Source organism: Anabrus simplex, chromosome 1 (genome assembly GCF_040414725.1).
Source record: "Anabrus simplex isolate iqAnaSimp1 chromosome 1, ASM4041472v1, whole genome shotgun sequence".
NCBI classification, from domain to species: Eukaryota; Metazoa; Arthropoda; class Insecta; order Orthoptera; family Tettigoniidae; genus Anabrus; species Anabrus simplex.
This window is the reverse complement of record NC_090265.1, coordinates 1118852783-1118868200: the sequence shown is the minus strand read 5'-3', so window position 1 is coordinate 1118868200 and position 15418 is coordinate 1118852783. Positions and strand designations below refer to the sequence as shown.

Genomic DNA, 15418 nt, shown 5'->3' with positions numbered 1-15418 from the left:
ATATTACCAAAATAACCCTAAAATCATTTGCGTAGAGACATCTATTGGAGGACGACAGATACTAAACATGACGATAACTGCACTGTTTATTACCAGGGCTTATAAATCTGGATTTAAGTTTCCGGAAACTCATTAAAGTTAACAGCGCAGTTAAAGTTACAAGCATATTTAGGTAACTCACAGGTAACTGTGGTATACCAGAAACCGGCCATGGGTTCGATAAACTATCTCCAGTGGAGAGGTGGTGTGAAACGTTGTACATTGTTGTGTTGTTTTCATGCTTATTACCATGCATTGAATATTTCATTTGTTTGTGGCTCTCGTACTGATGTTTCATGTGTCTTTGACGGCAGGGTTTTGTCCCCATTTTGTTTGTTGTTGTCCATCTGATGGCAAGGTCGCAAGTTCAATCCTGTCGGCTACCACAGCAGCATCTGTGTCATTTTGGGGGAGTGTGTTATTTGCATCGAGTCTCACTTGATATTGTGTTGTGTTATTTCCTGAATATATTCGTCCGAATATTAGTTGCATGCGGTATTATTTTACTATGGTGTTAATGTACCAAACCCTAGGGTCCCCAGACCAACATTTAGAACAGATATTCATTTTGATTTCCCATATTAAAAGATTGTATAAACCAAATAATATCAGCTGAAGCTGTTAAAGTGGTAAATTAAGAGTTTTAATCCTTTTTAATTTATTTTGTTTATTATGCTTTTGATTTGCCATGTTTAGAATAATAAATTTGTCTAACACCAGTTACTGACCTCTCTCATAGTACTTAAGTATTTTTGCACTAAGTTATTTATATTAGTTTTGAAAAATGTGATTTCCTCATGGACTGGTCCACCCTAAGGAATAGCCATGATGTAAATGGGTAGTGAGAGGGCTCAATACATACATACATACATACATACATCCATCCATCCATCCATTAATCAGACTCTGTGAAATAGCTATTTGCCTCAATAATCTTCTACTTGCAACTAGCTCCATTGCCTCATTTAGTTCTACATATCTTTCATTAAGATCTTCTTGGTCTCCCACTCCTTCTCTTACAATCTATGATTGAGTCCATTATCTTCCTAGATAACCTGTTCTCCTCCATTTGTCTCCACCACCAAAGCCAGTCGGTCAAATTCATTCCTAACTTACCCTTTATCCCCTCATTCTGAGTATCTTGCTGTCATTGTTCCCACATGTACTAACAATGATTTCACTGCCTTTGTGTCTGTTTCTTCCACTTATGAATAAGATATTCTAAGTCCATCCAGCTTTCACTACCATACAGCATAGCTGGTCTGAAAACACACCAATATAAAAATTTTGTCCTAGAACAGACTTTTTTTCTTACAGCATACCAATGATCGCAATTGCAAAGCTCACTGCATTATCCTTGTTAAAATATACTTGGTGAATAACTTCATATGTTTGAAAGCCTTAAATATTTTGTCTACAAATTGCAAAAATAGTTTGTGATGTGTTAAATAAGTTTGAGCAATAATATACTCACATAGCAAGCAAGGATTATCAGTTTAATAAATATATTTCCATACAATTTTTGTATAATATGTTTGCTTAAGTTGTCTATCTATAATAATAAAAGGAAGTGTTTGTCTGTGTGTGTATGTGTGCGTGATGCCCAGCCAAATCTGCAACACACAGAGATCTGACATTCTGAACATAGGTAGATACCTCGAAGCCGGATATTTAATTTTCACTTTCGTTGGTGAGTTATGAATGAAAAACCATCGGAAAACATGTGTTGGGATATGACAATCCAAGGTGCTATCACCAGGATTAAATGCATTGATTCACTGTCGCTAGGCAACATACATAAGATAGGTAGAGAACACATGTCAAGGAGTCATTTTAAGTCCATGGCGTAGGAAGCCATTTTCGGTCCCCGACACGAGGAGCCACATTAAATCTGTAATATCCAGAAATATTTGTCTGTGTGTATGTGTGGGATGCCCAGCCAAATCTACGGCATGCAGAGATCTGAAAATTTAACATAGGAGTATTCTTAGATGCATTTTTATGCAGGTAAAGATCCGTTTTCATGACGACATGACAAATATAGGATATCTGAAGGCAAATCAAACACTTATTTCCTATGAATCTGTCGTAGACAGAATCTGGAGTGGTTTCTATGTACTGGAACATGGTCTTTGAGAAGGTGAGAAATTGCAAAAATAACGGTAAATAAATACATAACGCAATTCGTAATGCATCACATTAAAAGGATGTGTTAAGGGATAACAATAGAAGAGAAGAACGATGCAAAACAGACTAAATAATAACAATAATACATAGATTGAAAATTAAAAAATACCATAGGGATGGGCACTTGATGACTGAGTAACCAGCTCGACGGCCTCTAGCTATGTGTCAAGCTGATAACCTCAGACAGTAGAAGCATTATTTCAATGTGGTCAGGCATGAAGCCTTAAGGCAGTAGATTTACTGGCATGTAAAATAGCTATGCGGGACAAAATTAAGCCACTTCAGCGTCTCCAAAAACTTTAAAAGTAGTTATTGCTACATAAAATCAACAATAGTATTATTTAGTTCATAGCATTCTGCTTCATATCTCTGAATTACACACAGCACTACACACTGCCAACCACTGCAGAAACACGCAATTATTCAATATATTCTTCTACAAATCGATGGTGTCATGAAGGACATTCGGTCGTAAAACCAGACCAAGTCCACTCCCTAGGTCTCACAAACCTAACAATGTTAGGGTCAGATCACAGCAAGAGTTGGGGATATCATGCACGTATTCTATATTTTGTGTTCAGGAAACTATGAACGTTAAAAATCTGGCTAGGTCTCGCAAGCCAAATACTGTTGGGATCGGAAGACAAGAGTTGACTAAGTGAGGCCCTATAGAATGATGAAAGTGGTGAAGTTAGTAGAAGTGCATGGAAGCCATGTCAGACATGGGTAGGGGTCCCGCAGTCTCAAGTTAGAGCCTAGGTTTACCCTTTTTAGTGTCCTCTTACGAGAATCAAGGGATTCCGTAGACATATCCTATGCCTCAAACAACAGGCGTATCTTCTATTTGTTTCGCAGGTACTCTCAGAAGGCAACAAAAATTACAACCATAGGTAATGAAAAACATTACACCTAAAAACCACAGCAAGAAGAAAATTTACAAATTACAGCACAATAGCTACATGTGTTAATTTCTCACTGAACCAGTTAGAGACAGCATTTCACTGATCAAGCATGGCTGTGTCAAAGAGCAATTCTTGCTCCCAGAAATGAAGCTATCAACGATATCAACGAGCAACATTTACAAGAGTTATTCGGTGCTCTAAAAGTTTACACGTCTATCAACACGACATGTAATAACTATGGGGCTGTCAACTACACGACAGAGTTTTTTAATAACTTTGAGTCAACTGGAGTATCCTTGAATATCTTGGAGCGGACGATTGTGGCACCGATTATCCTTCTCAGGAATATGAATCCTCCTTCCCTCTGCAAAGGAATACGATTCTCAAGAAACTGATGCCGAATATTACTGGAGTCACTGTCAATATTGGACACGTCGCAGGCGAAGTAGTATTCATTCCTCGGATTCAGATCATCCCTTCAGATATACCATTTCAGTTTTGATGTATTTGAGATTTGCCATGTGCATCAAACAGGGACAAGGAATTGCTTAAAGTTGTAAGAGTCCATCTTCAAAAGCGGTGCTTCTCCCATTGTCAAATGTACAAAAATAAAATAATATATTTCATGCAATTTTTGTAAAAAAACGATGTGTGAATGAATAATTTTACTCTCTATTTTGCTTTGAAATAAATGGTTTAAAAACATCTAATGGTTGAATTAATAAATGTGGGCGAAGCCGCAGGTACATTCTAGTATAAAATATAAATAAAAATGAAACTAAATCTATGTCACAACACCCCTGAAGGCCTGCAGATTACGAGGTGTTATGTTGTCGGCACAACAAATCATCTCATCTGTTATTCTTGGCTTTCTAGACTGTGATCACTAACTCACCATTCGATAGCTCCTTAACTGTAATCACGTATGCTGAGTGGACCTTAAACTAGCCCTCAGATCCAGTTAAAAATCTCTGACCTGGCCGAGAATTGAACTTGGGTCCTCCAGGTAAGAGGCAGCCACGCTGAATACATATTATCCTAAATATTTGTAATAAATACAAGCTGTCATTGTTGCAAAGTCAGTGATTTGAGTGAAATCTGCAGCTGTTTCATTGTTTGAAAACCTCGAATATGTTGCTAGACACTAGCACGATTATGTTGTTACTCACCAGGGTCACAACGTCCACTTTTAATAAAAGTCTTCAGAGTTGGTAACACTTTCAGTAAATCATTCTGACTGTACTGCACTTGGGAGCTACTTATAATATCAGTGCCTTTGTCCTACTCCAGTCTGTTTATCGTCCAGCTCCTAGGCTGAATTGTCATTGTTGCTGCCCTCACTTCAGAGAGTCATGGGTTCGATTTCTGGTCTGGCTGGGGATTTTAGCTGAGTCTGGTTAATTCTCCAGTCTTGGAGACTGGGTGTTTGTCTTCCCACATACATCTTCATATATACCGGTACACAATTGACCACACTACCAACCATCATAGAAACATGCAATACATCTCTCCACATGGGGTTGGTGTCAGGAAGAGCATTTGGCTGTAAAACAGGATCAAGAAGAAGAAGAAGAAGAAGAAGAAGAAGAAGAAGAAGAAGAAGAAGAAGAAGAAAATACTTTAGCCTCAATACTCTTCCTGTTGCCAGCACCTATTGTCCATCCATTTCAGTCTGGTACACGAACTTCCCAAAATCATGTACCTCTCCATAGTGAAGCTACTGATTTTAAAATATATTATCCTGACTATCTCAGAAAGTGAGAAGTCTGTATGAAGAGGGATGAATCTTCGTAGTGACTTTCCTGACATCAACCTCATCAAAGGAGTAAATAAGATGAAATGAATGATGTAGTATATGATAGTAGGAAGGGAGAGGATGAATCCTGATGCAGGAACATACCCTACTCCTGTCAAATACCAGCAAGAGGTTTGTTCAAGTCTTAACGTCCCTATCTGATGGACGAATCACCATCAACAGTATCGCATGCTATACCCTCACCCCATATGAACACTGTGGAGAGGTTTGAAATTAAATCCAGGCTTTTTGCACGCAATCTAGTGATTAGAAATTGTATACCACCACCTCTCCTACCCTGTCGTCTAACATTCTGATAGTGAAATATTTTTCCATTAACAGGGCTCGAACCGGCTAACTATGGTGTAAGACCATATAAACTTGACACCTCAATGATCATGGCCACCAGGCAGGCTATCTCAGAAAGTTGAAATGGAAGAAAATATACACTTGGTTGATAGCTCCTGAATGATGAATTTCTGTAGCAATATTTAGGAGAAATGTTTTCAACTTGTATCAGTAGCACCTAAGACTGTGCTGGAAGTAACTGAAGCTAAATGCTTTTGTGATGGTCCCAGTTATATTTAATATTTTATTAGGAAGGTGCAATTTAGCTAACCATACTCAATATTAAGATTATTTAACGATATTTCCCTTTTACACCTCTAAAATATATTTTCATTATCTTGGAAGAATTATTAATTAGAACTGTGGTCTATCATTAGTTCATATATTTAAAAAGATAAAGAATTCTGCACATCAGAAACTATTACTAATCATGTACCTGAAAAGGGTACACAGATGTGAGCTCTTAAGATAAAATTTTCTAATCAGAACTTTTCAGGGCAACATATGTTATTTTATAAACAGTAGCTAAATATCACTAAGCTTAAAAGAATAATGGTACTTATTTGAGATCTTTTGAGATTTGTAACAGTAGCTAAATTATTTTGTGATGTTCTCAGTTATATTTAATATAGAAGGTGCAATTTAGCTAACTGTATTCAATATTTGAGATTATTTACATAAATCTCAAGCAAAGCACATAACTTATTAGATTTTATCTTGAGTGTTCATACTGTGATGAATTGCTTTTACAGATGATGACAATATGGAGATAAAAGTAATAATTTTACCATAGTCCACCATTTTATACATTTGTACATATTTACCTTAAGATGAAAGAGACAGTGACATACTATATTCTACTGATAAGAGACAAAGCTTTATATTACTCACTAAAGAAGTTTGAACAATATAATGCTGGCACATACTAGAGAAGTATCTTTGTTGATGTCTACTAGAGTCTTTTTACATGGCATACAGTGATTAGACATTTTCACCAAATGTAATATGGTTACTAAGGCTGATCATCTTCCTATAAATTAAATTCATTATTTAACTATTTGTTTATTCATTCACAAAGCACAAGATACAGCTGCACTGAGCGTATTTCACTTGTACTGTCAACAGACTAATTAATCCCCACATTGATCAAAAACAATACTAACTTAATATATTATTAGTATCAGTTCATTCAATCCAATGACTTAGACATTTTGAAACAGTTGTCTCATGAAATCTCTGGAGTACTATACCGGATGTAACTGAATGACCCAATGACCACACGTTATCTGCTATGGGAGGAGAAGGAGAAACAGAAAGAGACACCATCTTACTGCACATAAAGTCGTAATAAAGCTTCCTTGTGGGAATGAAGAACTACTACATAATAGTTCTTTCAGTCTGTTCATAGGGCCTAGCATTAAAATTTTACATCTACCAAGAATAGGAAATTGAAATGAGCTATGCATGGAGAGAACCAAGTACTGGTTTTGTACCATCCAGTGATGGAGAAACACAATGAAACCTAGGATAGATGATCAGTCTGAGGGGTCAGGTTGTTATGTACTGTATATTTAGACAATATTTTCATGAAATGCATAAAGAAATATAAAATTAATTAAGAAAGGATAAAATGATGCTCTTTGAAATGTTAATGCTACAACTGTGGTATTACTGTTAACCATTCAGTGGTTGAAATATTTAGTGTATTACTAGCAGTTTTTTGAAAATAATCTACATTTTTGTGAAATGATTTCTGATAATTTGTACAGTTTCACTCATTAATAATCAAGCAAGTCTTAAATCAAATATAAACAGTTATACAATGGAAAAACCTAGGTGCTAGCTACACTTTACATTAGCTTACAGATGACCAAATTCTTGGAAACATCATTTGAAGGAAGTTTATAAATATGTGGATTGTGTTTAGAATAACATTTTCACAGAATAATATTTCTATTAAAAATTAATTCACAGAGTACCATACTGCAAAAGAATAAAAATGAAAAAAATGAAAAGGTAGTGATAGGTAGTATACACCACCAACCAGAAACTGAAAATGCATTTAGATAGACACTCCAATTCTTCATTATTTTTGCCCATATGAAATAAACCAATCTGCAACCTTGGCCCTTGATTCCTATGGTACTCAGTTTATCATCTAGTTGTTGAAGAATAGAAGAAAAATGTAGTACACAACAATTATAGAATCACCTATCTATTAGATAAGGGCAATATTTATCTCTAAGTAACCAAATTTAAGGAAGTTTGAATTTTTACCACCACCTCTGAATGGTTTCCAGCTCCCACAATATCTGACTAAAATAGAATACATTTAAATACAAACACAGGAGGATAGTTTATCTACAAGGAATCCCTTTCCTCTAATTTTGTAGCTCTTTAAAAATTAGTAAATAAATATGAGTAATAATTTCTTAAATGAAATTATTACATCACCATTTCCTGTTAGATGTTTAGTGGTAACCAAAATTTATACTGAAAAAATATTCTTGACACAGAATAAAAATACTCTGAAAATTATATTTCTGCTATTATGAAAGTAAAGTTTCTTTAAGAAACAAATAAGAATTTTTTGACCTGATAAGCATCTTTAAGTACCAGGATCTTTCTTTTGCAAAATCCTTGTTAATTAAAAGCTACAAAATCCCAAGAAAAGAGTTGTAAAGATGCTACTGTACTGTACAAAGAATCGAAAATTACACTGTTCTGGAAAGAAATTAAAATTAATATTTTCTGAGAATGAGAAATGTACAAAAAGGGATTATGACCAACCAAAGAAGTAGAATCTGAATAAAACTGTTGAGGTAGCTCAACGAAATTGTTTGTGTATTCTTAGTCTTTGGCAGCCTCCAAGTGGAGGAAGATTTTGAAAATAAAAAAAATAAAATTCACTGTTGAATATACAGTTAAATATAACAACTGGGCATTTGTTATTATGAAATCCTGTCATGTTAGACAAAATATTCAAGAAGTTCATAGAAACTTAATACTGGTTGTTTCAAAATAATAGCTAGAAGCTCATGTCCAGCTCTGTGTTCTGGAGATAATGTCTCTGTCTCTTACCCAGAGGCCCTGGGTTTGATTTTTTGCTTGTTCATGAATATTAATACAGTTGAGACTGGCAAAATATAACTTAGAATCTTATTAATTAAATCTCATTTGTACGTAACCCATTTATACATAAGTCAGGGCTACACATAATAATTTTAATTATATGCAGTTTATTTGTACGTAACAAAGTTAAAATAATGTTTCTAATGTAAGCACTTTCTCCGATCAAAACACAGGTGAGTTAGTAATGTGATTCATTAGAGTTGGCATTGTTGGCAGTGAGGCTTTAGCTGCAGATGTTGGAGGAGTGCGGTGTGTTAGTGAACGAAGATCATGGGAAGTGACCGAATGGCACTTAACTAAAGGAAAAAGGTTACGAGACAGTTGACTTGCACATAACAGAGTTAAAATAATGTTGCAGATGTATAAATTTCCTGTTGTTACCAAAATACAGGTGAATTAGAAATGTGATGCATTATAGTTGGCATTGTTGGCGGTGGGTCTTTAGCCGCAGATGTCGTAGGGGTGTGGTGGTGTAGTGAAGGTCATAGGAAGTGACTGCACTGCATGAAACTAAAGTAGAAAGATTACAAAACACATGTTCGGGACATAGGATAAGCTTCCATTTTAACTGTAAGCAGGTTATGAAAATGAGATGCATTAAAATGATGCCAAGAGCTGACATTTGCTGTATTGGGTTATAAACACGGCGGTTCTATCAGAAGAAATTTATTGTACATTGCTGTCAGTAGGCCATGGAGAATAGAAATAGAAAAGTTACATGCTAGAGGAGAAAGTAAAATTCATATGAGAAGTGGACAATAATCTATATGAAACTACAATTGAAATGGCTGGAGATCTAGAACAATGGAAAAGTGTTGCCAGATGCTTTGAACAAAGTATGATCACTTTTGTGTACTTCAACAAATGTGACACTGCACAAACTCATCTATAAGTGTGTGGGAAGATCTAGCAATGGTCCTTCTATGCCTTCCTGGCTAATGACACCTGGTGCTACTGAGGCAAAATGTTTGCCTTTCTAATTTCAACCCCCTCATAGGTGAAGTAATCCTATTGAAAGAAAACTCCAAATATGCCCATGTAAGATTGCCATATGAATAAGAAACCACAGTCTCTACCAGACATTTAGCCCCAACTGGCAAGCTACTTGAAGATTCAATCAAGGCAGGCGGAGATAAAAATTGATCTGGTACTGTTGATGTACTTGACTTACAGTCATATATCTGAAACACCTTGACCTATTTAAGATCCTTCATCCTCAGCATCCCCATGCCTTTGTCATAGTGAAGGGCTCATAGCAGACAGCCTACCTTGAAGACTGCTCCATATAATATTGTTAGGAACATTCCTCTGCCCACGAGGGATGAATAATATGAACTCTCTTTCTCTTTTACAACCTATTTCTTGTTTATATTGTTAATCTAACATGTTTATACTAGCCTACATCACATGTTTAATTGTATTAAATAAAACCTCCAGAAAAACAATTTGCTTTCATATCTAACTCTTAGCAATTGGACAATTTACATCTTAACACAAAAGACCATTAACTTAATAGAAAGTTAGTTTCATTTCAGATATTTCAACTATCATACTTCATCAGTCTACAACGAATTACACTCACTTACTTTGGTTGGTACATCCCTTTCATTTCCCAATCAACAATGAAAATTTGGCAATTTATTTTCCTCATATATAAACAAACTAAAATAAAATTCAGTCTTTAGTCATAGAAGCTTGATAACTCATTTGTGAACCTTCAAATGACATAACATTATTTTCAAAATAATCGCGTAAAATTACACCAATTTCCTGTTTCATTTTTTTGAAGAGATGCTTCTAAGAAGTAAATCTCAAATGTTAAAGGATGATTACTACTAAATATTGGATGATGTTGCACTCATGAGTTTTAAATTAAAGTAAATATACTTTGTGCATACCATAAAATTGGAATCATATTAAGGCTGAACAGAGTACAGAAAGTGGTGTATGTTTTGTACAGAATTATTCAGTAAGTAAGTCATGACACATTTCACTATTAAGTACGCAACACTAGGAACTCTGCCATTATCTATATTTTAGTATTTACATAGTTATTTATCTAGAGAATCAACCAGAACTTTTACAAACAAGCAAAATAGTAAAGTACAGAACATTAAGGCTGAAGCGTTAGCATGAAAGAGAGCTATTAATTTAAGAAATTATAGCAATAAGTTCAAGCTACCTTGAAATGTTATGTAATAGACAGCATCACTGAAGTTGTATTAGCTAGCATTAACAATTTTAGAAAATGATATCTGTACAATGAAAATGCAAGAACACACTTTATCTCATACTTCCAAAAAAATATGAAAGTATTTATCAAGACACTGTAAAACAGAACAAATCTACTACTTATGTTTCAGTAAAATATAACATTTAAATTTTAGTTGATTTTATTCAGTGATGATAAGGTATATAATTCTTCCATTGCAGTGATGAACTCCCAAGCTATTACAAAAGAGGGAATTACCGTAATTTTATCCGGCCATGAAACCGGGTCAAATCCACATCCCTGCTGACCCCAATAAACTTAGGAAAAGGCAAAGAAGAAGAAGAAGAAGAAGAAGAAGAAGAAGAAGAAGAAGTTGGACTATACAGATGTTTGAAAGATAAATGCAAATAATTTTACGGAAGGTAGGGATAAATGTCCGTAGTTCATAAAATTATCTTTTATAAAAATTTAGTGAATGGTTTGTCCAAGGGAGGAGCTTGAAGTAGTGTGATGTTTGTCCCTTGGCTTGTACTACCTGCCATACCATGCTTCAGGACTTAGGCAGTATGCTTGCATAATGTGTAAGAAGCAATTCCATGTACAATGCAATCCAGCTACATCACTTTACTGTGGCTGCAGGACGTATTCTGCATGTGTAATGTGTAAGAAGCAATGCTAAGTACTCATCACCATAAAACCTATCTTTTTTGGTGAAAGTAAAGCCAATAATAAAAAATAATAAATTTTTTAAAAAGTACATCACTGCACTGTAGCTTCAGATAGTATGCAAGCATAAATTGTATGTAAATATTCTATATACAATACAAGAAATGAAAATGGAATATTATTGTAATGTATGTCAGCAAAGCCCTTTGTTGTGAAATACCACCTGAGCTACAAACATCAAATTTTCAATTTCAAGGTTTTATTTTTGAAAGAGACATTATTTTGATGTCATATGTATTCAGGGTCCTACTAATAAGCACCAGAAAAAGATATATGTACTTATCTCCTAGATAGTTCACAGGAATCATATTTGAATATGCTTTCTGAAGAAGAGGAGTTTAACCAAAGCAAAGCATAAGTTTACAAAAGAAGTCATAAGAAAAAAAAGAGGTTGAATGTTTCGTTCAACGAGGTTCGTAGTATTGAGAGAGCCATACAGAATTTGGCAGAAGATAATCGTTTATTGTGGAGAAATATCATGTTGCATTATTGAAAGCTTGTCATGTTGAATCTATTTTTCTGAATGTTAAGACTGTTCTGCGCATTTTCCTTAGTATGACTACCATTAACTGTAGTGGTGGAAGGTCTTTCTCTGCTTGAAAGACAATGAAAAATTACTTGCAGTCAACTTTACATCAATTCGTAGCTCTTGCACTTTTATATATTGAGAGAAATTTACTGAAGGATTGACTTTTAATAATATAGGAAATGTGCTTCATTTAAAAAAAAAGGAGGTTTTATAATTATATAATGCAATATATTGGAATTATGATCTAAAACACTTCACTGCCAACTTTAAATGAAAACAATTCATGTTAAATCTATGTAAATGTCTGATGTGTTGTACAAATACCTACTAAATAGTGAGTTTTTTAATCCTGTATTTTACTTTTATTATTTTATTACATGCATTTGTATAATAGGAAAATATATATAATATAATGTAATCAATGTAAAACCAAAGCAGAAATATTGAATTTAAGTCGCAGACTTGATCTGTCATCCAACTTTAGCATTACCGGTATAGCGTGGGTTAGGGGAGGATGTTACAATTATTTCAGCCTAGGATTATTTTAACCAGGCTCTGTTCCTAAATATGCAAATGAAACCTTTCAGCAATGTTACGGCAAGTATGTTTATGAAGGCTTTAATGAGTAAACCATTTACAAAAATTGGCAAAAGATTTAGGGAAGGTCCTATCATAAAGCCAATCACAGTCATTAATTTTACCGAAAGAAATCAACAGTTGACTCACAATATGAAGATAAAGTTGGAATTCAAGAGGACAAATTGGGGAAAATATTCATTTATAGGAAGGGGAGTTAGGGATTGGAATAACTTACCAAAGGAGATGTTCAATAAATTTTCAAATTCTTTGAAAATTCTTTGAAAGGCTAGGAAAACAGATAGGGTATCTGCCACCTGGGCAACTGCTCTAAATGCAGATCAGTAGTGACTGATTGATGAGTGATTGATTGATTGATTGATTGATTGATTGATTGATTGATTGATTGATTGATTGATTGATTGGGTTCCTGCCCCGTTGAAATGTTATTTTTTATTCAGCAACAAAGGAAGAAGTACTGTACTTCCATGTAGTGAATGGTAGTGGTCAGTCTGGATATTATTTGTTTGATAATTACTGTAATTATAAATTTAGTTTAGATGTCATTAAACAATTATGCAATTTAAATTATGTTGATTGTTGATAAAATATCTCCATTACTTTCAACTTGTTAATTATTAACACGACATTAGTGCTTTTAATTACCATGGAGAGATAACGTTGTGGAGAAGAAAGAAAAAGTGGCCCTGGGGAAGTACATTATCATTTCAAAATATATATATTTATATATATTTTACATTTAAGAAAAGGCTAGGAAAACAACAGATAGGGAATCTGCCACCTGGGCGACTGCTCTAAATGCAGATCAGTAGTGATTGATGCTTGGGAGTTGTATCATTTAAACTGGACTTTCAGAATATTACCTCTTTTAGAAAGTTGCAAATATTAGCAATTTTATTGCTCTCGAATCCAGTGTATTTAATTTATAAAGTGTTTATACAGAACTTCCTGAAGAAAGATCAAGTTGTAGATTTGTTCTCATTTTGAAGAAAAATAATTGTTGGCAAAACTGTTTTAATATCTTTAAATAGATGTTTCATTTTTATTATACAAGACCTAAGATATGTTCCTAATTAATTTAGAGAAATACATAATTTTATGTGAATATGAGTAGGTCTATGCAAAAATGTTACCTTAAGTCAGGTAGCCTAGAATAATTGAATTTCTTGTCTATATCATACTGCCATTTAATGAAATACTGTAAGAGTTCCTTCATGCTATTATTTCTTTCCTATTCTATCAATTGTAAATTTAGGACTATAAGAACAGAAAAAACCTTCAAAATGTAAAATCATCTGATTCATGTTTCCTCAAATGCAATTTTTTGGAAACTGAAGATTTGAAAATTAAAAAAGAGTTGAAGCAAAAAATAAAATGTGGCAATATCTTGGGCCATGTTCTAGGCAAGGATGCTGAAAATATTAAAAATTAAATAAAAATTATGGTAATCATTTGCACAAAATCATATCTTACTTGGTATATAGTATAATATTTAATCTCTCCAGAAAAATGTAATATGTAGAAGTGATGTTCTCACTAATTTTTTCCAAGACAACTGTTGCACTAAATTATGGAGTTAAGAGCAGGATAAATATATATACATAGAAGTGTATACCATATATTTCTATATTTTTAAAAGTTAATGATTTAAATATCAAAAGGGAAAGAGTTTTTAGTTTATATACTGAGATTTACAAAAATATTTTTACTGAGTAGAAAGTAAAATCATAATTTATTTGGGAAAGAGAAAATGATCAGTTTGAATATTATTTGTTCGATAATAAATTATAAATTTAGAATAGAAGACATTCAACAATTATGCAATTTAAATTATTGTTGATAACATATCTCCATTACTTTAAATTTGTTAATTCTTAAAATGACATTAGTGCATGAAATTACCATGGAGAGAGAATATTGTAAATATTATAGTAAATACCAGCAATCCAAAAGAAAAAAGTTTTCATATTCTAATGTGAAAAAAAGTTCAAGCAAAAACAACTGTACTCAAAGCACTGTCAAATTTGGTCCAACTTGTCAGACTACAAGCACACACAATTCATGGATGGAAAAATATGAAAATGGCTCATCATGGAAACTCATTCATCATAACAAGGACATAAGGGTTAGAAACTAAGCTACCTGACTGTACTACAGAAGAAAGGCATACACTTGTCTACAAAGAAGTGGTAGACAAAGTATCAGGATTCAAGGATCAGAACTCGAGGCTAGCCATGAACTATAATGTAGTGGGTTTTTTTTCTTTCTTCTTAAGCCAACTAAGAATGAATACAGCTAACATTTGTGCACATATACTGGTATTTCTAGTACATTTCACACTACTATTAGCTTGCTCATAGTAGGGAGTGGAAGAATAATGATCTCACAAAGAATGAAGGTTGATGTATGGTACCTTTAAATTATAAATTCCAGCAAACAATGTTATCAGTATAATTTTCTAATCTATTTGAGGAACTTCAAAAGAGTTCACACATGTATTTGTATTGTTAAGATCATGAACTCAGCAATGTGGGATGTGATTCCTTGTTAACAGAGATGCAATACACTCTGTTTATGCCCTAAAGAGTGAGCAGCACTTTCTTTCTCTCTTTTTGAAACGCTTCTCAAAGGCACATTCTGTATTTCAGTATTTAGGATTTACTCTCTTAGTGGATGCAATATGCCAGCAGACATCATGTACGATTAACTCTGAGGTAAATAGCGTTTGATAAATGTTTAGTACACTTAGAGCTACATTGGAATAGACCATCTACCAAATCTAAACAAGATGTATTTAATGAAAAAATGATCTCGCCAGAATATGAAGGACTTCATACACGTGCATTTTAATGTTCCTCAGCATCCTGACTGATGGCTAAAGGTTTGGATCCTGACAGTAGCTTGTTATTTATCTTCCAGGTACGGAAATAGAAATGGCATATGGCTTTTAG

The 15418-nt window shown here is 33.9% G+C and overlaps 1 protein-coding gene and 1 long non-coding RNA gene across 13 annotated transcripts in view; one reads left to right on the top strand and one right to left on the bottom strand.

Moving 5' to 3' along the window:
* The window catches only part of Obsc (Obscurin), a 980481-nt gene that overhangs the window by 170700 nt on the left and 794363 nt on the right, over positions 1-15418 (bottom strand). The window lies entirely within an intron of this gene.
* The window catches only part of LOC137497011 (uncharacterized), a 100064-nt gene that overhangs the window by 80258 nt on the left and 4388 nt on the right, over positions 1-15418 (top strand). For all 3 annotated transcript variants that reach the window (XR_011017594.1, XR_011017592.1, XR_011017593.1), the window contains exon 2: positions 10837-11037. This is a non-coding gene — a long non-coding RNA (uncharacterized lncRNA). The remainder of the gene's footprint in view (positions 1-10836; positions 11038-15418) is intronic.